Source organism: Peromyscus leucopus, chromosome 14 (assembly GCF_004664715.2).
Source record: "Peromyscus leucopus breed LL Stock chromosome 14, UCI_PerLeu_2.1, whole genome shotgun sequence".
Lineage (NCBI taxonomy): Eukaryota > Metazoa > Chordata > Mammalia > Rodentia > Cricetidae > Peromyscus > Peromyscus leucopus.
In genome coordinates, this window is record NC_051075.1 from 76467968 (window position 1) to 76493069 (window position 25102).

Sequence of the window (25102 nt, forward strand, 5' to 3'; positions counted from 1 at the left end):
GATCAGATGCCTTGTGGCACAAATACATGGTATCCTATGGCTGGATTCCTTGTGGCACAGATACATGGTGTACTACGGTAGAGGCCTGGTGTCTCGCGGCACAGATACACGGTATACCACGGTATGGGCCCCGGTGTCTCGTGGCAAAGATACGTGGGTGCACTATGGTGCAGGCCAGATGCTTCGCGGCAAAGATATGTGGGTGTACTATGATATAGGCCAGATGCCTCGCGGCACAAATACATGGTATCCTACGTATCGGCTGAATTCCTTGTGGCATAGATACATGGTGTACTACGGTATAGGCTGGATTCCTTGCGGCACAGATACGCGGTGTACTACGGTATGGGCCCAGTGTTTCGCACGGCACAGATACGTGGGCGCACTGTGGTATAGGCCAGATGCCTCGCGGCACAGATACGTGGGTGCGCTATGATATGGGTCAGATGCCTCTTGGCACAAATACATGGTATCCTATGGTATAGGCTGGATTCCTTACGGCACAGATACATGGTGTACTACGGTATAGACCTGGTGTCTCGTGGCACAGATACGCGGTGCACTATGGCATGGGCCCCAGGTCTCGCGACAAAGATACGTGGGTGTACTATAGCATAGTCCAGATGCCTCATGGCAAAGATACATAAGTGTACAATGGTATAGGCCAGATGCCTCGTGGCACAAATACATGATATCCTATAGACTGGACTCCTTGGGGCACAGATACATGGTGTACCACGGTATAGGATAGATTCCTTGCGGCACAGATACGCGGTGTACTACGGTATGGGCCCAGTGTTTCGCGCGGCACAGATACGTGGGTGCACTACGGTATAGGCCAGATGCCTCACGGCACAGATACGTGGGTGCACTATGGTATAGGTGAGATGTCTCGTGGCACAAATACATGGTATCCTATGGTATAGACTAGACTCCTTGGGGCACAGATACATGGCGCACCACGGTATAGGCCCGGTGTCTCGCGGCACAGATACGTGGGTGTACTATGGTATAGGCCAGATGTCTCGTGGCAAAGATACATGGGTATACTATGGTGTAGGCCAGATGCCTCGCAGCACAAATACATGGTATCCTAAGGTATAGGCTGAATACCTTGCGGCACAGATACATGGTGTATTACGGTATATAGGCTGGATTCCTTGCGGCACAGATACGTGGTGTACTATGGTATGGGTCCAGTGTCTCGGCACTCTATGGTATAGGCCAGATGCCTTGTGGCACAAATACGTGATATGCTATGGCATAGCCTGGGTGCCTCATGGCACAGATGCATTGGTATAATATGGTATAGGCGGAATTTCTAGTGGCACAGATGTGTGGTGTAGTACGCTATCGGAACTTTGTGCCTGTGCTGTGTGTGCTATATCTTGTATCTGTGCTATAATATTTTGTGCCAAGGCTTCAAGTCACGTACATGTGTTCAAGTCAACAGGCCTACACTGTAGTGCACCGTATAGTTGTGCCATGGCACATCTTTAACCATGCATTGTGCTGTATCTGTGCCATGGTACGTTATGCTGGTGTTGTAAAAAATTGTGAGTCTCTACCAAAGTTTATTATGAACCTCTATCATGGTGCACTGTGGATCCGTGCCACAGTTCACCTTGGACCCATGCCGTGGTTCGTCTTGGACCCACTCCATGGTACCGCGGTTCGCCATGGACCTGTACCGTGGTGGACAAGTGCCGCGGTTCACTGGCAGAGTTTGCTGGGCATATTGTCTGTTTCAAACTGTACTATAGTTTTCATATCAACATTCTAGCAGCTATGATATCTTTCCTTCTTTTTCAATTTCTGGGGAAGGGAAGGGGAAGGTTGGGTTATTTTGGCAATGGCGAATGCCTAAGCACTGGAAACCGCCAAAGCATTTTCACAGAATGGGAACAGGCTTGCACAATTCCAAGGCTATTTTCTCCTATGTTGTAGCCATACAGGCTAGAATTGAGCTTTGGAATTCCTAGTGGAATCCCAGGACCTCCAATAGCATGGAGCTCAGGTTAGCTGGGAAATAAAGAGGACTTTCACATCTCAAATTCTAAATAGAGGACGACAGTTTGTGAGCTGATTTCCTTCGGCCACGGTTCCCTGGCAGCCCTTGGTTTGGGCATCGTGTTCCTGTGTGCACACACAATGTGTTCTTTGGGTTCTTACCTCCTTGCTGCATGCCTGCCAGACTGTGGACTGTGCTGAAATCTCTAGGATTCTAGGGTGTTGCATGGGATCCTAGCTCTAAGAAGTTGTTTTTCAGTACGGTGATTTTCCCCCCACTGTCTCTGCGAGCATCTCTCACTGGGCCAAGGGTAAGAATAATATCAATGACTACTCCCCAGGTTGTCCTTAGTAAATTCCAATCTTCAAACACCTCCTGGAAGCCTGCTGGGGAAGCCCTGTTTCTTTAAGAAAGGGAAGACTAAAAAGCTACAGAGATCCCAGAAGAGATGCATACATTCTCATTGTTTTGCAAATAGACCAGAGCCACTGATTAACAAAGCTACCTCCAAAACAAGCCCTGGGGGCTCTGGGAAAGTACCTCACAGCTACTTCTCCTTAGCTCAGTTCTGGGGTTCAAGGAATTGAGTTTGGGGTTTAAAACCTGGAACTTCAGCTCAAAATATTAGTTATAAGCTAAGATGAAGAGCAAACCCATGCCTCCGAGCTGGGTTTTTCCAGCTGCCCGTGGTCAAACATGGATGTCAGTGGGTTTCCAGTTGCTCGCGGTATGGTGTCTGCAACTTGCCAATTTTTCTGTGGTGCACAAATATGCTCTTGTTAACTATAACCCTTGGCATCCTGGTTTTCCCTTGTCTAGAAACATTTTTTTTTTTTTTTTTTTTTGACCACAGCTCACCAAGCTTTGCAGCTCTTTGGGTCTCAGAGAGTCTCAGGTCTGTGGATTATCATCATAGGTGACAAAATCATGGAATGTTGAATACTCTTGAATATGTACTAAAAAAATCTGTGGTCAGATTGTTTCAGACTTTCATTCTATTGCAAGGAGCTATTTCAGAGCCCTGGGGTGCTCACTTCTGCCAGGAGCCTTCCCACAACCCTAACTCATATCCAGGGTGGGTATTGTGGACCTGGTCCACACGGTGAGTGAAAGATGCCAGTTAGTACTGTACAAAACTGGAGACTAGAAGACTCATGTCCTCTCGTCATATTGAGGCACAATTCAGAAAAAAAACAAAACAAGCAAACAAAAAACATGCATTGAAATTGCTAATTGGCAGGATGGATTAGGGTGACCATGCTGACTTCTCCCTAAATCAGGGCAGAAAAATACACTGGAGGTGAAGAAACCCCCAAGCTTTAGGAATGCGATAGCCCCCCAAGCTTTAGGAATGCGATAGCCCCCCAACCAGCACCTGCTTGTTTTGCAAATGACTCTCACTGGGCCAAGGCTTCAGTCTCTTGCAGCTGTCATGGCTGACACCCAGAATAAGACCTTTGGTCTTTTTTAAGGTCTGGAACCTAAATTACTAGGTTTGGGGGTTATGGGGGAAGTTTGCTGACCATAGTTTCACCCCCAGAACTGCTAATTATCCCAAATAGCTTGAGAGTCAAGGCAATTAATGTTCTTATGCCCAATGCTCAAATGCAAAATTGAGGATGGTGGGTCTGTATGAGTGACTTTTCTTGCTGAATTGGGGTTTGCCAGTCTCCCACATGCCACTTACTAAAGCCTGTCAGCTGCCTATGGTTGCCAATTACCCGTGGTGGGCTTGTGGTTGTTGATTACCTGAGGTCTGTCAGCTGCCGTAGTTTGTGGACATATCTCTATCCGCCATAACTGCCGTTCCCTGGTGGTGTAACTAGCCGTAGTAGAGGGTCTGTCCACTCCACTCTCCGACTGTCCCACTGTGATTCTTTGCAATAGTTTCCTGGGATTCACCGAAATTTGTCCTGGTTTGTGATTTCACAGGTCTGTGTTCTGAGACAACAGGTTATCTACTATCCTCCGGCAACTTTGCGTACGTCTTTATTTAGTGAAAGCCCGATGTTTAACTACCACAGGCCAGGAGCCTTTGGCCTCCCCTCCCCCCACAAAACCTTCCTTTCATGAGAAATGGCATCTTGATGACTGGTTAACCCTCCCCCAAGGTTCTTGGTTCCTAGTGAATGGGCTGATCCTAAGCCCAGGAAATCCCTGCTGGCAGGCAGTGGTGGGGGATGGTGCAGCCCTTGGTTGGGGGATGGTGCAGTTTGAAAAAGGAAGCTTTGGCCTCCCTTCCTGCTCAGGCAGACCTGAGGTCTCCACAGTGCAAACAGAGCAGAGGGGTGGGGGTGGGATGCTAGGGTTCTTGTTACTGCTTAGGTACAAAGCCAAGCCAGATACCATCCTGCAAGCATGCTGTCCTCATCCCTCTGCACACAGTCACATATATGTGTGTGGACATTCACACACACACACACACACACACACACACACACACACACACACACGTTATGTATACACACACAAAAAAAAAAGAAAGAAAGAGAAGAAAAGAAAAAAAGGAAAAAAAAAGCACATCCTGGGCATTTCCTCCCTCATAGCCTGGATTTAAATTTTATATTGGATTCACGTTTGCTTTTCAAGCCCCATGTTATCCTACGCCTCACAGTTGAGTCTCTACTAATCTAGCTCTAGCTTACAGGAGACCACTATAGATAGCCTTAGAAGCTACATCACATCTAGACCACAGCCTGGATCCTCCAGTATCCCAGGGAGCCACAAAGAACTCATCTTACAATTTCCCTTTACAGGCATGTCTGTGGAGACTAAGGAATCCCAAGACTTGATCCCAGTCCCCAGCTCTAGATGACTCTAAGATGAGTCCCAGCGTGTGGCCAGCTAGGCCTTTTTGCTGGGGTTCTCCCAGGGAGAACACTAACTTCAGAAGGAAATGGGGACAAGAAGGCCAGCACTGAGGCTTGGGGAGTCTGGAAGAGGTTGGACACTATGGTGTAACATCCTGCAAAGTTCAGAAGTTAAAGATCAAAAAGGAATGGTTAGAAACCACTGGATTCTAAGCACTCAGTAGCCCTCTCCTGGTTTTAAGAACCACTGTCTTAAAGAATCATTGTCTCACACTAGACAATCATGAGTCCAAAGAAAGATTATCAAGTAAGGAGAGCAGGGAATTTATCAAGCTAACACCCCCAGCACCCCCCGTCCCCCGTCCCCAGGGAGACGCCACCATTTTGAGAACACCCTAGCAAGGCAGACATTTATTTCAAAGGCTTCTTTGGTTCACTGTCAGCTTTGCTGCTCTTCCTGCACAGGATTCAGGATTCTTTCCCAGTGCTGAGCAGAAAGACATTGTAGCACGACACTGCCATAGCCAAAGCACACACTCAACCGTGCAATCAAATTAAGACAAAATTGTGAAAAGAAACGTATCATAGCGTTTTGAAGGAAGTTCACAGTGTTTTGTATTGGGCCACATCCTAACTATCCTTACTGCATGGAGCTCATGGGCTGTGGGTTGGACATGGCCAGTCCTAGGCAGAGCCCCAAGGAGGCCAAGATATCCTCTCATGAGTTACACAACCCCTGTGATGTCTGTGGGAACCCTCTCTCCCTCCCAAGAAACAGGGTAAGAGGACAGTCTAGTCTCACCAGCCAGCCTTCTGTCACCCTGGTCTCTCTGCCTCTCCCGCCATCTTCCTCTCCCTTCCGCCCACCCCACTCTTCTGTTGCTTTCTTTTAGTAGGTGGGAGAGAAGAGTTTGTATAAGGCCCCTTGGTCCCTTCCTGAGTTCCCCAGAGGGGCTCCTCCATGCAGATCTACCCAGGCTTCTCCAAAGGAGAGCCCTGGCTCCAGCTGTGGAAACAGCCAGAAGTGGGCCTGGGTCTGTGCCTGCTGGGTGGAGTGTGTGTGAGGCCCTGTAGGAACCCCCAGAGCAGGGGCCAGGTTATACACTGTAGCCTTTCAGGCACAGCCCTAGCCGGGAAGGCAGAGGGTTTTGCTTGGATTTCTGTGCTGGCCACGTGGCCGTGCATTCAGCACTCCACGATGCTGTTTCTGGAGCCAGACAGAGTGAGTTAGGGCTGCAAACAGGATCTGAACGGCCCCCCGCTCTGGAGAGGCCCCTCCGTGTAAACAGTATGAGTTTCTGGGAAACATACAGAAGACCAGACTGTCAGGAAAGGATGTGGCCCACATTCCTGAAGCTCCCACCCAGGCAAGGGTGCCAGCTCTTCATGGTCATCCCAGCCCCCAACTCAGCTCTCCCTGTCAGCTAACTGACAATTTCCCACTTGTTGATTCATCCTTCCAGAGAAGCAGGGGGCTCCCACCCACCCCCAGCAGCTAGGCTGTGGCAGCTGTCTACTTGAGATCTCGGCAGAGTCACCTAGAGCGTAGCCCATGCACAGTAGGGGTACAGTCAGCTCTCCTTCTGGCTCTGAGCACATGAGGAGAGTCACTTTCCCCGGTGCGGTGCTTGTCATTTTGTCCCTGGCACCTACAGTGGTACCAGCCTCAGTGCCTTGTACGCTTGGTACGTGCTCCTGTGTTCCTCGAACAGAGCGAATGAGCCTGTACACACGGCTCCCTGGCTCTCCTCGCAACGTCTACAGAATTCAGGGTAACCATCTGAACACTTTTGGTGTGTCTCAGAAGCAAGCAGGCCTGAGCGTGGTCAGCCTGGCTTCCCTACCCATGCGTCACCTACCTTTGTGATTGGGTCTGAGGTACCCCCAGCCCCCAGCAAGGGACAGAGTCCCCTTTCAATTAGGTAATAGGGGAGGCTTTTCAAATCTAGTCTGTCTTATTCTGTGCTCCCAGCGAATCTGCGACACGGGTGTTGATTTTCCTATCTTTGCAGACACAGGAGAGGTGACCAGATGTCCCTCAGTGGGCGGGTCCTCAAGAACCACCTTTCCCTCACCCACCCCAGGCTGTCTGCTCCCCTAGGTTCACAAAGCCAAGGACAACCTATTGGGAGCTGGTGGGAGCAAGGCCAGCCTTTGGAAAGAGGCCTCTGTTTGCTTTTCTTTATCATCAAATGCACAAGGGCAGCCCCGTTTACCCAATGGCAGCTGCCTTTAAAGCTCATCCTCTGCACAAACACCTAAAGGCTATGTTGAACATTTGAGCCTAGGTCTCTGAGGGCGCCACGTTTGCACAGCAAAGCCTGAGCAACTTGTTAGATGGGGGAAGAGCACGGAGCGCCACAGTGACCTTTGGTCTTATCTAGCAATGCAGGGTGGCAAGATTACCCTAAAGAAGAGAAAATGAAATTTTGGGATAGGCTGCAAAATAACCTCAAGAGAGCTGCGAAATGTACATTCAATAAGGTTCTAGCCTGGAGGGCAAGCAGGATAGCAGGATAGCTTCAAATCTTCGCCACTGCCCTGGCTCCGGGATTCTTAGGGCTGCTAGAAGAACAAGAGATTCATAGTCTACAGCTGCTAGACCCAGAGCTGATGTGCCACATAGGGGACTTTAGTAATGATTTCAGGTTCTGCACACTTGGAGACAAGGTGGTGTTACCAGGTGCCCTCCCTGGGGAGAGCTTGAGCTGTCTGCTCAGTTAGTCAGGTATTCTGAGGGATTTTCATACATTGCCCTAATCAACCTTGTGTATAACTCTGGGAAATGGGTGTTGTGATTATCCTCAGTTTTTACATGGGGAAACTGAGGTATGGAGAGATGGAAAGGGACGCATTCAAAGCCTGGCTGCTGGTACATATGCCTCCACAGCTGACTTATGAGGTTGAGGTGAGAGTCAGGTAGAGTTCGGAGTCAGCTGCTACATAGAGACCATATATGTGTTTATATACATGTCTACATGAATAAGTCAAAAATGTATGCTTATAAAATAAACAAGAGCATCCATCAATATCAAGGTTTCCTCTTCACCAACCTTCTCCATGTCCCGCAGCTGGGGACATGTGCACACAGCTCCCTGAGTATGTTTGGTGAGTATACATGCCTCCTCTATCTAACTGTCTTCACCAATGGCACATTTCACTCAAAGCATAGTTATCATGAGTCAGAGGCTCAGAAAAGTTCAGCAACTGGTCCACAACCATAGAGGTAGGGAGTGTCTTTTCCTCTGTGTCGTGCATGCTCTCAAGACCTTAGGAACCAAACCTTTGGCCAAGACCGCAAGACTGCTCTACCTGTGTTCAGGACAGTAGTCAGGGGTGACTCTTTGTTTATCACCCCTTGAATCAGGTTATGTGACTTTTACTCTCCAATCTAGCAGCATGTCGACTGCCCAAAGTGTCCCCTCTGCTCACACCCTGTACTGTCCTCTTTTCTCACATCTGTTGAGTGCCCTGGGCTTCTCATCTGCCTTCTGGACTCCCCTTCAGGGAGCGGGTGACTCCTGTCTAGATTGAGAGGCGAGATCAGCAGTCCAAGCAGCTGCCTATGGGTTCTGGAATGACCCAGACCCTGTTTAGAAGGCAAGCAAGCTCTGCACAAAACCTCATGCTAGTGAGACAACCTTCCAGGCCTCATGGTAATCTAGTACCAGTGACTTCTGCAGCCTCTGGAGTCGGGCGGCAGTTTTTCAACTGTCATCAATCTTTTTGTTTAAAGAGAGAAAAAAAAAAAAAAAGGCGAACTTTCCAGTCCTGTTCTACCTAGGATACACTTTCTCCTGGGGGTGGGGGTAGGGGTGCTCCCCTGGCCTGGCTGCCCTCTGTCAACACAGAGAGCCACCCCCTCCCTAGCCGCAGGCAGTTGATGAGGCAGTTCTTTACTCCACCGAAGGAAATATTTCCATGGAGCTGGGCCAAAAAAACCCCTTGCCTGAATCCGGGGCTGGCCCCTGCCCAAAGCCAGATGGGTGGGGGTAGAGCTGGCGACGTGGCTGTCTCTTCCACGTGTCAAGATGTGAATTCTAAAATCCACTCCACATCAGTGGCCTGCTTGGTCTCTATTCCTGGGTTTTCTAGGTTCTTCCAGAAGAAAGGAAACTTCAGAGCTCGTAGCCACTAAGAATTCCTTTGCTGAAGAGAGTCCTTTTAGAAGTGGGGTGCAGCTGTGTGCTTTCTGAATACCCTATGTCCACTGCTCACGGGGAGTGTTCCTCACAGAAAGGGCCCTAGACTATGTGGCCAGTGAACCCTGGGACCTTAGATTTCGATTTACTTATTAGAAATACATTTTACTTACTAGAAATAGTAGGCTAGGTTCCTTTCTATGAAAGAAGTTAAAAATGTTCATCAGACTTCTTGAACTGCTGCATGTATTTATGTAGGATCATATGTGTTGGACATGTCATGAGTATGTGTGCACATGTGTGTACATGCTTGTGGAGGCTAGAGGCTGATATTCTGTGTCATCGTGAATAATTCCCTACCTTTTTTTTTTTTTTTTTTTTTTTTTTTTTTTTTGGAGACAGAGTCTCTTACTGAACCCAGAGCTCACCTATCTGTCCTGACTGGCTAGCCAACAAGTCCCAGAGATCCTCCACAAAACGGAGATACAGGCATTGGCTTCATTGCCTTGGTTTCTACATGAGCACTGGGGATCCAAACTCAGGGTTTCGGGTTTGGCTCAACACTTGGCTGCAAGTGTTATATCCACCTTGCCACTTTTCCTCCTCAGCCCCCCCCCCACTGCTGCTTTTTCTTTTCTTTTTTTTTCTCTCCAACTTTCTTTCTAGATTTATTAGTTTTTATTTTATGTGTATGAGTGCTTACCTGCATGTACGTATTGCGTCTCATGGCTGCCTGATGTCTGCCAAGGCCAAAAGTAGGTGTAAGACTGCGTGGAATTGGAGTGACAGGTTGTGGGGAGCCACCATGTACGTTCCAGGAACCAAACCCAGATCTTCTGCAAGAGAAAGTGCTTGTGACCACTGAGCCATCTCTCTAGCTTCTTCCGCCTCCTCTTTTTCTAAAAGCATTTTATAAATGTAACCCATGTGAGTTGAAAAAACCTAAGAGGGGGAAAAACACACCCCAAATCCATTTACCAGAACAACTGTTGGTCCCTCATATTGCTCTCTAACTTTCTCTCTGTGGCCCCGCTTAGGAAAAGAAGAGCAAAGCCCCCCCTTTCTCTCCCACATTGTGTACCCAGTCAGATAAAACAAGAGAGTTATCCTCCCCAGTAAACGATTACCCCAGGGTTACTGCTGGCCTTGGCCATGGCTCAAGCTGATATAGCTCAAACAGGACACGTACACAAGCCCTGCCGTGAGGCCCAGCCGTTTGTCAGGAAGTAAACTTTACTCTTGTCCTTCTGTAGAAAGCAAGGGACTGATTTTTTTTTTTTTTTTTTTCCTGCATCTACAATCTGGCCAACTCTTCTTTGCGGGGAGCTAAGGCTGCACCTCGGATCTAGATTTCAGGGAAGCAGAGTACTTCTGAGGTTGGAGATTTGGGGCTAGAAGAGAATTCCAGACTGCTGGAAGATCGAGCTTCTTCTGATTAATATTTTCTGAGTCCTTCGCTTCCTGGTGGTGCCTAGCACAGTAGGAGAAACACATGTCCCCCAACTCCCGAAGAAACCCAGCCTCTGCAAAGACCCTCCGAAGTGCTCTATAGAGTCTCTGGCTTTGGCTGAGGTCTATGTGTGATAGGAGGAGGTTCAGAAGCATGTGACTTAGAGAGATTTGGATATCTGGAGGGCAGCGACATTTAGGGGAAATCTGGAGGGGCTATTCTGAGCAGGCGGCACTTATATGACGCCTTACATTAGTCCTCTGCATGGTTCCACAAGTGTGCATTATTAACCTAAGCTTGGCAGAGGACAAATGAGACCTTGTGTTCACTGCCTCACTGAATCTGAGGATATCTGTGTACTTGAGCACAAATATGTACATGTGGATAGGAGACTGCTCACGTAGCTTTATTTTATTTTATTGTTTTTAGACAAGGTCTTACTGTGCCTTGGCTGCCTTGAATTCTCAGATTTATCTGTCTCCACTGGGATTAAAGATGCAAGCTACCACGCCTGTCTCACATAGCTTTTGAGAGTTCCCAAATATGAATTTTTTAAAGAAGATTTATTTATTTTATGTGCATTGGTGTTTTGCCTGCACGTATATCTGTGTGAGGGTGTCAGATTCCCTGGAACTGGAGTTACAGGCAGTATGTGGTTGCTGGGAATTGAACTCGGGTTCTCTGGAAGAGCAGCCAGTACTCTTACCTGCTGAGCCATCTCTCCAGACCCCCCCCCCAATATGAAATTTAAACAGATAAACAACAAACAAAAACTACTTGGAATCTCAAAAGCCAAGGTGGAGGAATTGCTGTAAGTTTGAAGCTAGCCTGTACTTAATGAATTTGAGGTCAGCCTGGGTTCCTCTGTCTTAAGAAAAGCATTTTAAAAAGAAGAAAAAAGTATCTACAGGGAAGAGGAGGGGGAGGAAGAAGCAGAGGCTAGCTTAGCCTCGGGTCTGTACGCTGGCTGTCGTCCAGCCTGCAGGAGAGCCACGTTGCAGCACAGGGAGAAAGTGCTGTTTTTCAAATGTAGATCTGGCCCCTGCTTTCCTCCGCAGAGACCAATCTGAGCCTTCATATATCTTTTTTTGAGCAGGGGAACGTGCTAGCATTGCCCAGACGGAGGAACAGTTCCCATCCAAACATTACCATAGGTTTGGCTTCTTCCAGAATTCTCCCATTGCTTTGGACCAATAAATATTTAAAAAGTTAGGTTCCGAGCTCCAGAAAAGCCAACAAAAACATTTAAGCATATGGATTTTTTTTTTTTTAAAATTGTGGTTAAACTGTGCTCAGTAGAGATTCGTTTACAGCAGCCTCCCCCCCCCCCGCCCCCCTTTTCTTTTTCTTTCTTTCTTTTAGGAAGCCAGAAGGATAAACATGTTGCCATGGAGTTCTGTTTAAAATAAAATACAATGGAAAGAAAAGCCGTGTGATGAAGTAACCACATGGACAGCAGGATACACCTGATACTAATTACTGTCATGAAGAATGTTCTGGAAGACATTTGACTCGCCTGATGTATACATTCAAATCAAGCAAAACAGGACTGGAAGGCTCCTTGGGGACCCTCTTGTCCAACTCTTTCCTTTTTCCAGATGAGGAAATAGGGGCCCAGAGAGGGGAAGGGCCTGGACCTTGGCCTCCCAGCTGGGAGGGAGTGGAGCTGAGATTCCAACCACTGTGCATTCGTCAGAAACACATAGCTTCCAGGGTCTGTTACCTTGGCTTGTCAGTAAAAGCTTTGAAGCAGAGGGATGGGGTTTGCTGCCAGGAACAGGCTTAGGAGCGAGGGGCCCAGGAAAAAATGCAGAGGCTGACTTTTGCTGCGGAGGCCCTCCTTCCCTCAAGGGCACAGGGCCTGGAGGACAGAGAATGGCCGTTTGGTGTCTGGTGTCTGAGAGTCCTGATAGTGCTCACCGGCGCCTGTTACCAGGCACCAACTCACGTTCTTTCGGGGTTGCAAGGCTGACAGCCTCCAGGGACCCCTAGTACATGGCTGCTGATGCTCTCTAGCGGCCGTTGTGATCCCACGCGTGGGCCGCGAACATGAGCCCCCATGACAATGCGCACCCCTTCCTCTTCCCCCAGAGGCTAGCAACTGGGCCTTCTGGTGTCTGATTGGCCACAGGGGCTTGACGACAGGGTCTTCTCGCTGATGATTGGCCCCAGCCAGCTCTGGCTGTTTCCTAGCTATTAATACTGTGGGCTAATAAATGTCTCCTGTTGACTGGGGTGTTGGGAGCCATGTTTTTTTGCAGCTTCCGTGACGTCTGTTGCTGGTGAAGGCCTTTCTGGCTTCTCAGGGGGCCCTCTTTTGGGGGGCTCTCTCAATATTCAACAGGCTGAAAAATGGGGTGTTTTCTTTGTCTCTCAGTATCTGACACATTCAGATAGCTCTTTGTGATGTTCACAAAGCCCTAAATCTTCATCTCCCCCCTCCCTAAATAAAGCCTCGGTTCCTACATTAACAATCCGCCTGCCCAGGAAAGGCCTGAGTCATCGGAGAGCGGATGGTCGATAACCCGGGGCTCAGCGGTGGTCCTTCTCCGTGCCTCTCAGCCCCGGGTCCTGTGTCACAGTGGTGTCCTAGGACGGCTGGCCATAAGGGGCTTATGCGGAAGCAGCTGCGGAGCCCCAAATAAGGACAGGGGGCTCTTTCAACCTCATGTCCTCCATGGAGCCTCTGATTCTCCTTTTAGGGTCTTTCTTTCTGGCTCCATCTCTGTCATCAGACATTTCTTCCCTGGCCTCCCAGTTGCCACCCACCTGTCACCCTAAGATAGATCCTTCGTCCCTTTCAACAGCATTTTGACCTTTTCGAGAGGACATTTGATTGACGTGCTGCCCACTTTGCCACTTAGGGCAGGGCAGAGCAGCCGGAGGTACCACCTGTTAAGGATTAGCTCTCCTGTGCCAAGTCGCAGAGAGTACGCAGCCAGGCAGCTATGCGCCATAGCAACATGTGTCACTGTCTGTCTGCTTGGGCTGCGAGAGAGAGGGGAGGGGGGGGTGCGCATTTCAAAGTGTGGGGAATCAACTCGATTAGGGGGTGTACTCTAAGCATTACCACATAGGACCCCGTTTTCACTCATGAAGTACTTTTCTTAGGGGGGCACGGATTGCGGCTATGTTCATAGGTACGCTTCGGTTTGCAGGGTACCCCCCTGAAGGGCAGAAATGAACCCCTGGAAGGGGAAGGGATATCGATCGCGAGCTTTCCAAGTGCACAGGTTGCTAGTGTTTAAGCCCAGGACTCAAAAATCAAGGTCCTTTGATTCCGAGATGCTAAGTCTCCCGCATCGAGATAGCCCATCAAAAACGGGGTGTGCTAGGTGAGGGTGACAGCTTCAGGCTGACATATGGGAATCAATTATTTTATCTGGGCTTTTTATTTTCCGGAGCAATAATAATAATCATCATCATTTAAAAAAAAAAAAAAAAAAAAAAAGCCTTCTCTTTTCCTAAGCCCGGAGCCTCCGATTGATGTTCTGAAAAACCTACGCAACCAAGCTGCGGATCCCCAGAACCCGGGTACCCCACCTTTATCCTTAGCCCCCTGAGTACAATCATAATTTGGGGTGATTTTCCCCTAGACTGTGTCTACAAATCGCCCTTCCATCCATGATCAGGGCTCATGTAGGGAAAAAGCATCTGCGACCACAGGGTGTTGGTCATGGCGGCCAGGAGCACTGCGGCAGATTTTTTTTCCTGCGTTCTTTGCTGCAGTCTGGGTGCGGCTACAGCAATTTGTCATAGAATCTGGGGGGCTCATTTTTCCGGCCAATCACTTTTAGAGAAATGAGCGCATTGCAGCAGAATGCGCTGACGTCAAAGACCACCCCCTCTGCGCCTTTATATAAACCCCACCCAGCCAGCCCCTAGCGCAGACGGCGAAGAGCTGGGATGGAGCTCGCCTTGGCTCTGCTGGCCTTGGCTGCAGCTCTCCCAGAGAGCGGGGCACCCAAAGGAGAATCCCTTACCTGGTGAGTGGTTGGCCATCCTTTACCCGAAAGGATGTGCAAAAATGAAGACCACATTCCCTTCTGGCTCAGGCTCTGTCCTCCTGGACATGCCGAAAGGCCGAAGCTGGGGACCTTTTCCCAAAGGCAGCCCCTTAGTAAGCCTGGTCCCCAGCATCCCACACGAAATTCTGTCAGGAAGGGAATCCTGAGGCACATTTTCCTCGGGCGGGGACAAGGTTCTTTTCTCAATTAGTCTTGGAGGGTGGACTGTGCGGCAGAGACCCCCGATTAGGAATAACAGCAGTAATCAGAGATTTCCCCCTTCAAATCCAGTGTATTGCGGTTTCTGGGGTCTAAAAACCTGATTTGGGGGGTTCAGAGCCACCTTTAGAATTGCGTTAGGTGGGAGACATGGCGGCGACGCATTCTGCAAGCCCCATGAATTAGGGAGAGAAGGTACCTGAAGAGAAGGGTCTTGAGCCATTTTTTTCCTATAGCCTTCAGCCAGGTTCTCGGTGGACCGTGGGCGTGAGGTTTAGGGGTTCGTGTTCACCAGCGATTCCAAATCCAGATACTCAGGTTTAGCGTAGACCTGACCTCAGGCAAAATACAGAGAAAAAAAAATCATATCCGTTATAATTTGCTTCTCCCTGATGGAGCCACTTTAACGGTGGAGAGAGACGGCGTCAAAGGCAAACCCGCCTGGAGACCCCCAGATCGCATAGGGAAGGCGGCAGTTGGCGCTAAGGTCAAGGAATCGGGGTTGCGCAGGTAGAATAGAGGCAGGAGGTGGGCTGGGGTAGAAAGAAACCCATGTCCTTGTATCTAAGAAGAAGGAAGAGAGAAATGCAGAAAAGGGGGTGTGTGGAAGTGTGGGGGGGTGATCTGAGTGCTGGAAATTGGGAATTTGCGTGTGATGGTCGATGCAAGATTCTGACATGTTGAAGGCTTTAGACTTTTGGTAAATCACCTTTTACCGTTTTCTTTGTCCCTGTCAAGCCCCCCCAGGCCGCCCCCTCCCCATCTTGGGCTTGCTAGCTGGAGGGGGGGGGCGCCAGAGGGCTGCTACGTGGCAGGTTTCTAGAAGATTCTTTGATAGCCGCAAGAGGGCGCTGGCGGCACTGCGGAATTTTGGGGGGCGGGGTGGGGAGGGGAGGGGAGGTGGCCTTTGTTCTCCTGCAGGAGGGGGGTCGTGCGCGATATTGGCTGCAGAACTGTGGGTTCATTTACCCAAGGGGAAATGTAAGGGGATTCATGGGTTCACTGAGGAGCGCCTCCAGGACTTACATAGGCCAGAGATGGCGTCATCTGCAGTGGCTGCGTGATTTAGGGGGTCACATACGCAGATTAATTTATTATCAGTAATTTTTTCCCCCGAAAGGTGTGGCTTTTTGAGGAGGAAGGATTGCAAAAAAAAAAAAAATCGTTAATGAGGGGTCTTGAGATTTGACGTGGTAAATGGGGGCAAGGTTTGGGGGAGAAGGGTGTTGATGTTGGGGGGACGCAGAAGGGTCTGCCTTCGTTTTATGTCATAGCTGAAGACCTCAAAAATGGGCGTGCTGTGTATTGAGAACCGGGTCTTTAAATTTTAATTATGCTTAATTGGATTTACTGATGGCGGGAAGCAGCATTCTGTTTTTACTTATCAGATGTAGAATTATGGTCTGGGGGAGCCCCTTACTGCAGGGTCTCTTTATTGCCATGGCTCTGGTGCGAATTGGCTCCTAGGTGCGTGTGAGTGCTGCGTCATGTCTGCAAAATGGCTGTAGCTAGTGGTAGCTTGGAGGCGATGGGGGTGCAGAGCGACCCTGAAAGATGGCTGGTGTGGGCTATGCCCCCCTTGCAGGCTGAAACCTGTTGGGCAGCGCCCCCCTTCCTTCTGCGTCAAGTCTAGCTCTAGCAGCTGCGCCCTGGCGCCAGTGGGGGCGCCGCAGGTGGTTGCGCTAATGGACTCTTGGTGCGGGCCGCGCGCCCCCTAGCGGTCTCTATGTGTAAATGGTTCTTGGCCGGTTAGCTGGGCGCTAGAGTGGCGCATGCGCACTCAGCTAACACTTGTGACCTGTCAATCAACTCATCTGTACCCCTCCCATTTCTGTCCTCTCCTCCCACTTCCCCTCCTCCTCACCCTCCCATTTCTCCTTTCCCTCCTCCCCCCTCCCATTTCGTCTCTCCCTCTTCCCCCCTCCCATTTCTCCTCCCTCCTCCCCCTCCCATTTCATCTCTCCCTCTTTCCCCTCCCATTTCTCCCCTCTCTCCCCCCTCCCATTTCTCCTCTCCCTACCCCTCCTCCCATTTCTCCTCCCTCCTCCCTCCCTCCTCCCTTCTCCCCCTCCCCTACCTATTTTCCTCATTCCTCTTACCCCTCCCTTACTTCTCTCCCTCCTATCCCTGCTCCTCCTCCCTGGTCCCTTCACACCCCTCCCTCTCTCCTCCTCAGCCTTCCCCTCCCTTCCCTTTCTCTTCTCTTGCCCCCTCCCTCTCTGTGCTGTTCTTGTGCTGGCCGATAGAGGTCCTCAAGATGGTTTCTAACGGTACCCCCATGCCATAAGCTCTCTCTTCAGGGATGACATCATCGGCTCACCGCAGTCTTCAAGGACCACCTTCTTTGGACGCCAAGCTTTTGCTCAAGTGCCTGTGGGGATACCTGCTGAACATCTCTACCTTCTGGTACCACAGCCACTCCTTCAAGTTGCTTGCACGTTTTATATATATATATCCAGTGGACTCCCCGTGCCCATTTTTCCTTCAACACCCCCAGACCCATTAGCCTTTGAAGACAATTTTAAATGTTAAATAATTAGCTGTAATTATAATTAATTAGTTTAAATTGTAATTAACACCTATACCTGGGCATTTAGTGAATTCTCTAACCTTTGGTTATTTGTAGAGCCAAGGAGCTTGGATTCCTGGAACCCACCAGCATACAGAGCAGCCCCCTTGTGGACCCCCAAGACCATGACATCGAGGGACAAGGGACAAAGAGGATCAGTAGTGTCCAGCTAGCCTCTTTTTGGGTTCAAGCCTTGAACCAGTGCCCTAGTGAGGGGGCATTGGTCATGACCTTCGACCTTTTTTCTGCTTGTGCCTTGTTTCTGAGTCCTTCCCTGTATGTCTCTGCTTGTGTTCATCTGCCAGTGAACTGGAGTGCTTCCCTCCCCAAGGGGGGTCGTCCCTTGTGACTGACCATGTTATTCTAACAATGTCCTGAGCAGAAGGATCCCTTTGGGAGCCTCTCAGGAGGGGGACCTGGGCCAGGGGCCACCATTGTGCTGGCAACTCTGTGGGTTGGGGTGGGGTGCTTCTGGAATGAGCATGTGGCTGACCCCCAAAGGCATGCTCCCCCCCCTTCCACCCACCTTTTTGGAGATGTCCCTTCCTTTTGGGTTAATGGGACATTAGGAGCAACCTCCTAGGGTTGTTGTGAGAATTAAATGAGTTCGAATAGCCTGAGGCAGGGCTGGGCAAAGCCCTCAGCACATGTTTGTTGAAAGGTTTGCAGGTGGATCTGTTCCCACCCACTCACTTGTCTCATCTATTCTCCTGCAGCCCCCTGCAGCCCTGTGCACAGGGCCCTCCTTGCACCAGGTAGGGGCTCCTAAAGTCAGCAGGCCGGAACGTGTGTGGCCATTTCCAGAGCACTTTCTATGTAACGTGTTCATGTTGTTCCTACGTAATCCGTGTATGCAAAGGGGGGGAGGCGTGGTGTCCAGAGAGGGACAAATTGGCGTTGATGTTTCATGATTTTAAAGAGGTAGGTGGGAAAGAGAACTGGGAGAATCCAGCCTCGCTCGTGGGTTGGACTGAAATTTATACCAAGGACAGTGAAGTATTTTGCCACATTGCTGGCAAGAGAAAGGGGGGTCAGAGCTGGACCTGGGTACCATTGTGGCTGCCCCTGACGGTCCCCTCCTCTGTCCTCAGCCTAAAGTTCTTCTGAGAGTTCCTTTATTTCATATCAGACATTTCACAATGGGGGAAAGTCTATCTGAAAGCCTAGCTTCCCAAGGGTGGTCTTGGGAGCTGCTGGGGGAGGGGGGTGTTGGCTCAAGTCTGGTAGCAAGGGTTGACTTCATCTCTTAGCAATGGTATGACCTTAAACCAGTCATTCAACTTCCAAGTTTCAGTTCCTTTCACACCTAAATAGGGATTAAAAAAAGAAAAAAAAAAGTAAAGAAAAAGAAAAAGAAAGAAAAAGAAAAAAGTAAAGAAAAAGAAAAATGGGGGTGGGGGAGAGGAAACAAAAAAGGAAACCAGTTTATCTACTCAACAGGGTGCTTTTGAAGACCAAACAATGTAACTCACAAGAAAGTGCTTTGTAAATTGCCGTGAAATTGCAAAATACTTACTAACTAACCAATGAGGCTGGCCCTATTTCCCACTGTCCAGTCTTATTGTCTCTCACAATAGTGAACACCCAGTAGGTGCTGGGTGTATTTGTATTCAATAAATAAATTCCAGAATTAAAAAAAAAAACCATAGAATTGATTCAACAAACATTTTCTGAGATGCTGACCATGTGCCCGACGCACCAGGCTATGGCTGAGGTACAAAGATAATGAGAATAGCCTCTTTTCGAGGCTAATTGGGGTCCTCATTTCACCAGCACTTTCTTTGGTCGCCTTTTAAACCAACCAGTTTTGTCCAGACAAGACAAAAAACAACAACAACAAAAAAAACCACAACTGGATTGCTTTAGGGAAGCCCAGCTTGGAGTGGACAATAGTGTCCAGGCCTCTGAAAGGGGCTGATTGGATTCTGAGGCAAATGGAAGCAGAAGGAGGGCTTAGAAGGTGACTAACGCAGTGGGCGGAGACCCGCCCTACGTTAATTCAGGCTATTAGGAGGGACCCTTTCCATCTTCCAGAGTGGCCAGTGGCTTTCACCATCTCCCGTTCCGTCCCTAATGTTCAGCACACATCGATGCTGGAGCTGCCCTGGTCCCTCTCTTGCCACTGTCCATTCATTTGATGCTCACAACTCCCTGTCCTGATCCGGGGCCGGCCTGCCATCTCCCAGGGAAGCAGAGGTTGCCAAGTGGTTTCTTCGAATGGGGCCCCCCACCCCCATACCATTGTCTTCATGACCTCTTCAGTTTTAGCCGCCGACATGTACCTGTCTCAGCCTGCACCTCCACTTCAGTTCCCCTCTGGACTCCTGACTCTGCTGTCCCCACCTGGAGCCCCACCTCCTCCTGTCCTCCTTCCTCGCCACTCCAGTGTCTGTCTTTCCTTCACAGCCCGGCTTCTCGAGGCCTGTCTACACTCGCTGCTTTCCTTCCTCACCTCCAATTTCCCCTCCAACCCACTGCTTCCTGACTCGCTCTTCTCCATCGAAACGGCTCTCGCTCAGGTAAAGACTTTTCTGTAGCTTGACCCTTGGCACGACTCCAGCCTGGCTGGACACAAGGACACATGCATCTCCATGCCTCCTGTTCCATGGCTTCATGGCTCTGGTTCCCTTCTATTTCCACACTACTGGCTTCATGGACACAGCTACTCTCACCTGCCCTGGGCACTTCCAATCCCAAGCCTCTCAGTTTCCCAAACCTGCCTCGTGCCACCCAGTTGGCAGGGCTGCCTAGAGCACTCTGGGGTTGGCTGATCTGGGCTCAGGCCTTAGGTAAACCACTCCATACTGGGACCACGGTGGCAGACAGCTCTTCCAAGCCATATTGGCTAAAATAGGGTTAATGGTCTTCACCAGGAAGGCCAGGTGGGCTCCACCAGGTAAGCTCCAGATGCCCTAGCTGAGGGACTGGAGGTAAAATCAATTAGGTATTCCTGAGCAAATGCAATTTGGGTCACAATTAAGTTGTCTTGAAGTTGAGTTCCCACAGAGAAGACCAAAGAAGAGAGGAGGGGTGGGGGGAGGCATTAGAGACCTACCCAAACCTCATCTAGCAAAAGCTTTTCCTCCTAGGTTAGCCTGGGCTTAGAAGAAAAAAACCAGAAGGAAGCTTTTAAGTTGATTACCCAGTGATAAATCCCAGGAAACTTCCATATCACATGGCCCCATTCAGGGGTTTTGAGTTCTTCCTCTGAGGTTTAACCTCTGTGCCCCCCCCCCTCTACCTGCTGCCTCCCTGGACTGGTGATTAAGTCCTGAAGGTACAAGAAGGGTCTCAGGGAATGACTAGCCCACAGTGCAGAGCCACCCCTGCCCCCCAGCTGTTTTTTTTTTCCTTCTTTCAGTTTTATTCTACCTTTTGCCCTTTCTCCTTAATGAACACAGGGTTAATTTTGGCCTGCAGAGTAATGAGGTAGCTACTGGACTCCAATATTAGTAAGAAGCCCTCTTTGTCTGCGAAGGAAAAACACACTGATTACCATAATGAGCTGAGCTGGTGGCTTCGGGGTAGGGGGCCTTGGGTTCTTAAGCCATACTTTAATGGCGGTGTCGAAGATTTCCCTCCTCATGGGAGTCTAAGCCTCCGTTCCAGGGCAAGACCCACTGAATGAGGTTGCAGACTGAAGGTATCTGAGTGAAAGCTACGCAAAGTTCACACTGACCACACTCATTCCTTCTCACCCAGCCTCCTGCAAAGTTTCCCACTCCCACCCCAGCGATCTTCAGACCTGTTTCAGGCCCCATGAAGGAGACTCCCTCCCACCGTCCCTCAGTGGGTCCCCGGCAAAAGGTTCTGTAGCACCATGGGTCCAAATTAGGTCTTCACCTTGTATAGGAAGGAGTTGAAGCTGGGGACTAGCATGAAGGCTGAGGCCTCTGAAAGAGAGCCAAGCACAAGCCTCCCTCACAGCAGGGAGTCAGTTGGTACTGTGGCCGCTGTCTCCAGGGTCCCCCTGTCTCAAATATCTATCAGTAAAACAAGAGGTCCCTGAAGGCACTTCTGATATTCTAGGAGTATTTCAGAAGCAGGGGAACATGCTAAGGGCCTTTGCTCAGTATCTGACAGTCCTAGGTCATTGGGGTTTTGTGTAAGGAACCTCCAAACTTAGCAACCTTGAACAACTCAAACATGAGCAACTCTCCCCCAGCTCACCAGCTCTTAATGTTCTAGAAGGAAGGCTCCCTGTAACGGAGGATTCAAGCTAACTGCTTCCTTGAATGTAGCATGGTTTTCACCCCCCACTCCACTTCCTGGGACCCTCAAGGGTGCTTCTGTGCTTCAGGAGATATAAGCCCCACCCCTACTCCCACCCCCCAACCCACACCCCCATCCCCAAACCCCCAGCCCCCCAGCCCCCAGCCCCCCAGCCCCCTAGCCCCTTCCAGCCCAGGCATCCAGGCTGGTTTCAGAGATGGCCCAGAGACCTAGAGCATCCTGGGTACTTAACAACAATAGAATCAGTCAGGATAGAGCAGGAAGCTATGGAGATGAGGCCAAGGAAGGAAGGGAGGGAGGTGGCAGGAAACGCCCTGGCCCTCAATTCTTCTGAGAACTATTTTTCTGCCTTTACTGCCCATTCCCCTCCATTCTCTGTCTCAGCCTCCCTCTGTTTGTCTCCCCCCCCTCCCATTTGGATCTGGCCCTTTTGGGGTGCCCCTAGGCCACCCCCTCCTCCTCTGGGTGTCCCAGCACCAACCCGGTAAATAGTGGGGCTCAGTAAGAGTATGTGGGATGTATTGGCGGGACAGGTGGACGAATGGATGGGCTCAACTGTCACACCAGGGCAGCTAGGGTTCAGAAGGTGTAGAGTTGGGGGTGGGGGGCTCAAGGGACTTGGGAGCAGCAGCTGCCTGCCCTAGTCTGGGACCCCTTTGAAGGGGTCCTGATGTTGCGCCCTGCATTCTTCCGCGCGTCACCCTGGCATCCAACAGTTGATCCTAACTGAGCGTGCCCATGGTCCTGGCCCTGGGCTTGGCACCTGCCACCTAGCTTGTCCCTTGATGGCCTCTGCTTTCCAGGGAGGGCAAGCTGGGGGGTTGTCTGGGAGCCAGAGCAGTGGTCTCTGGCTCCATAGAGGGCATACAGAGGGCATGGGGTGGGCCTGGTTTGCCTGCCCTGCCTTCACGCAGACCTGCCCACCCCCAGGGCCTTGCCCCCCTCTCTGCCTCCCTCCACATTCATGGCTGAGTATACTGGCCCTGCAGCTTAGGGCTGAGCCAAGCTTACAGGAACAGCTGTGATGTGCCATCGGTCCTGGCCACACAGGTCTCCCTCCGTCTTGAAGCTGATGGGGGTCTGAGGCTTTTGGATCCTTCCCACAGTTTGTTCCTTCCCCTGGGATGCAGTCCAGCCTTTCCGTCCCCAACCATCAGGCTGAGGACTGTGTCCCAGCCGCCAGGAGCCTCCAGAGAGCATGTGCAGGCCCCGCCTCTGCCTGGCTGTCCACCTGCTCTTCTTTACCTGCTGGCTGGCCCCTGCTTCAACAGCGTCCGGGTTCATCTCCCACTCAGCATTCTGCTTGCATAGCCTTTCCCCATGATGTCTCCCTAACACCAACCTGTGCCTCAGTCCCTGGGCTCATCCTATTCCACCCTCTCCCTTGGGTCTCAGCCATTGGTACCTCTGCTTTACAGGCTGTCTTCCCTTGCTAAGCCCATACCTGTGGCTAAACCTGATCCACCTGCTGCCCTTAGCCTTGCCACCAGACCCCCAATCCCATTGTGCCCCCCAATTCAGTGTTACCTCAGTTGCCAGCAGCCTCCTGGTGCCTATTGGACAATCCCTGGCTGGTTCTTCATCTCCGGTGGGACTGATTTCCAGGGTCTGAGTGACCAGGGGCTTAAGCCACACTTAAGACTCGGCCTGCTGGCCCTGGAGACCCCTCATCATCGTCGTCGTTCCCTGGTGGGTGTTGCCCACTTGTACCACCACTGTGTCCCTCAGAGTCCATGGCTCCACCCTCCTAGGCCCCTTGCTGACCTGGTGTTGTTTTGGGGGCTACTGTCCAGGCCTGTCGCGTCTTCCTGTGCCATTTCCTGTTGTGCTCAGGTTCTACAAGCCGCCCATCTTCACAGAAGAGCAGGTGAGGCCGCTGCGTGTCTTCATGCGTGTGAGTACAGGTAGTTTTTCTTTTTTTCAGGTTGTCCACTTTGTAGGAATTCTAATTCTTTGCCTTTCCCCAAAGCTGGCATCGCCCACCAGCCATGCTGGCTGAAGAGCAAGCCACGGAGGATCCCACGACGCCCAGCGCGAGGACCTCAGGACACCCCGCGAGGACCCCAGGATGCCCAGCGCGAGGACCCCAGGACGCCCAGCGAGGACCCCAGGACGCCCAGCGCGAGGACCCCAGGATGCCCAGCGCGAGGACCCCACGACGCCCGGCGCGAGGACCCATTCCCTCACAACGTGCACTGTGCCACCCTTCTGGATTTGGGTGAGTGTCTTGCGCCGACAAACACAACTTTGTTAGAATTCACTGACATCACTTAAGAGGGAGTAGATTCACTTAAGAGGGAGTACATTTAATCCGTGGAGGGGGCACCTTAACCTGGATACCTGGATGCCTGGATACCTGGAGCCTGGAGCCGAGACTGTTGCCACGAGTTACACGTATGGGAGTCCATCCTGGCCACTGTCTAGCAGGGACCAGAGACGGTAAGTGGGGGCAGGCTACCAATAGGCTACACTCCTGGGAATGGCCAGGTAGAACAAGACACACAGTAGGCACACAGTCAAACCAATTGACCATGTTCGTGATATGAAATCCACAGGCCTTCCTTTGGCCTTGTCCCACCACCACCTCTAACCTTTGTCCCATTCAGAGATGTGGACACAGGTAGCTATCAACCTTGAGAGGGGAGACATCCTCTCTCCACCCCAGCCATGGCAACGCTGTTTCCTGGGAGAATTGCTGCTGTGCACATGGGTCTTTGACAATGCCCTCTAATGAAATGTTGGTTTTGAGCAAAATTTTCTTTCTTTTCCTCACCTCTGACACTGCAATGAAATGAGAATGTTTTTGTTTGTTTAAACAAAATCCGTTAACGATGGAGAAAATTCAGAAGGCTTCATTATTTTTTTTCCTTGTAGGTGTCTTACTCAAGATGTATTAGTAGACCTGTTGCAGGCTTATGTGTGTGTGTGTGTGGGGGTAGGACCATATTTTACACAAAAGGCTGGAGGGTCAAGTGAGTAGGGCAGCCATCAAGGTGGCTCAGAGAGGAGGGTCATCCTGCTTTGCCTCACATGGGGCAGTGTGGGACATTGGGGAGCACTGACTGGGTCCAGGTCTGACCTGGCCTTGTTGCTATCCTCTTGATGCCTTGAAAATAACTCCTTGTCCCTGCTTCAAGACTCCTCCCCATAGATCAGCCTGCTTGTGGATCTTGCCTTCCGCATGGAATCCCTGCTTTCCAATGCAGCTTCCATGATATTCTCTCATTAAATAAGATTCAAAGATGGCTCCTCTCCAGTTCCGCCTTTCTCCCCCTGAAGTGGAAATGGGATGGGATCTTATGACTAAACAAAAGCTGGAAGTTTGCGAGGGGGCCCAGCACCCAGCACCCAGGTGGCCTTTGCCTGACTGCCTTTGCTCTCGGGAGAGCCCAGCAGGCTGTAGGGAGGAGGGAGTGTGTGCCTAGGGCACCAGGAAGGCTCTGTCTTGTGACATTTACTCCGTAACTGGCATTTACTGAGCGACCTGCAGACACGGTGACGTGGCTAGCGAAGTGGGCTGGAAGGGGAGGGAGCTTTGCTCAGGGCAGGATCCCGGCTCCCAGGGGCGTCAAATCCTGAGCTTAGACAAAGCCAGTGGGTAGCTAGTCTGAGCTTAGTCCAGGGCTTGAGGCTCTGGGCTTGTTCATTTGGGACAGCCCAG

At 50.6% G+C, this 25102-nt stretch overlaps 2 long non-coding RNA genes across 2 annotated transcripts in view; one reads left to right on the forward strand and one right to left on the reverse strand.

Annotated features, from left to right (window-relative positions):
• LOC119089068 overlaps positions 1-12488 on the reverse strand; it is a 39665-nt gene extending 27177 nt beyond the window's left edge. Inside the window, exons 1-2 of the long non-coding RNA XR_005092919.1 lie at positions 12137-12488; positions 9667-9799 (exon numbers count right to left, since the gene is read on the reverse strand). This is a non-coding gene — a long non-coding RNA (uncharacterized LOC119089068). The remainder of the gene's footprint in view (positions 1-9666; positions 9800-12136) is intronic.
• A 1795-nt stretch (positions 12489-14283) lies between these two features.
• Positions 14284-17853, forward strand: LOC114683758. Its single transcript, XR_005092805.1, has 3 exons — positions 14284-14399; positions 16928-17045; positions 17266-17853. It is a non-coding gene; the product is annotated as an uncharacterized LOC114683758 (long non-coding RNA).
• The last annotated feature ends 7249 nt before the right edge of the window (positions 17854-25102 follow it).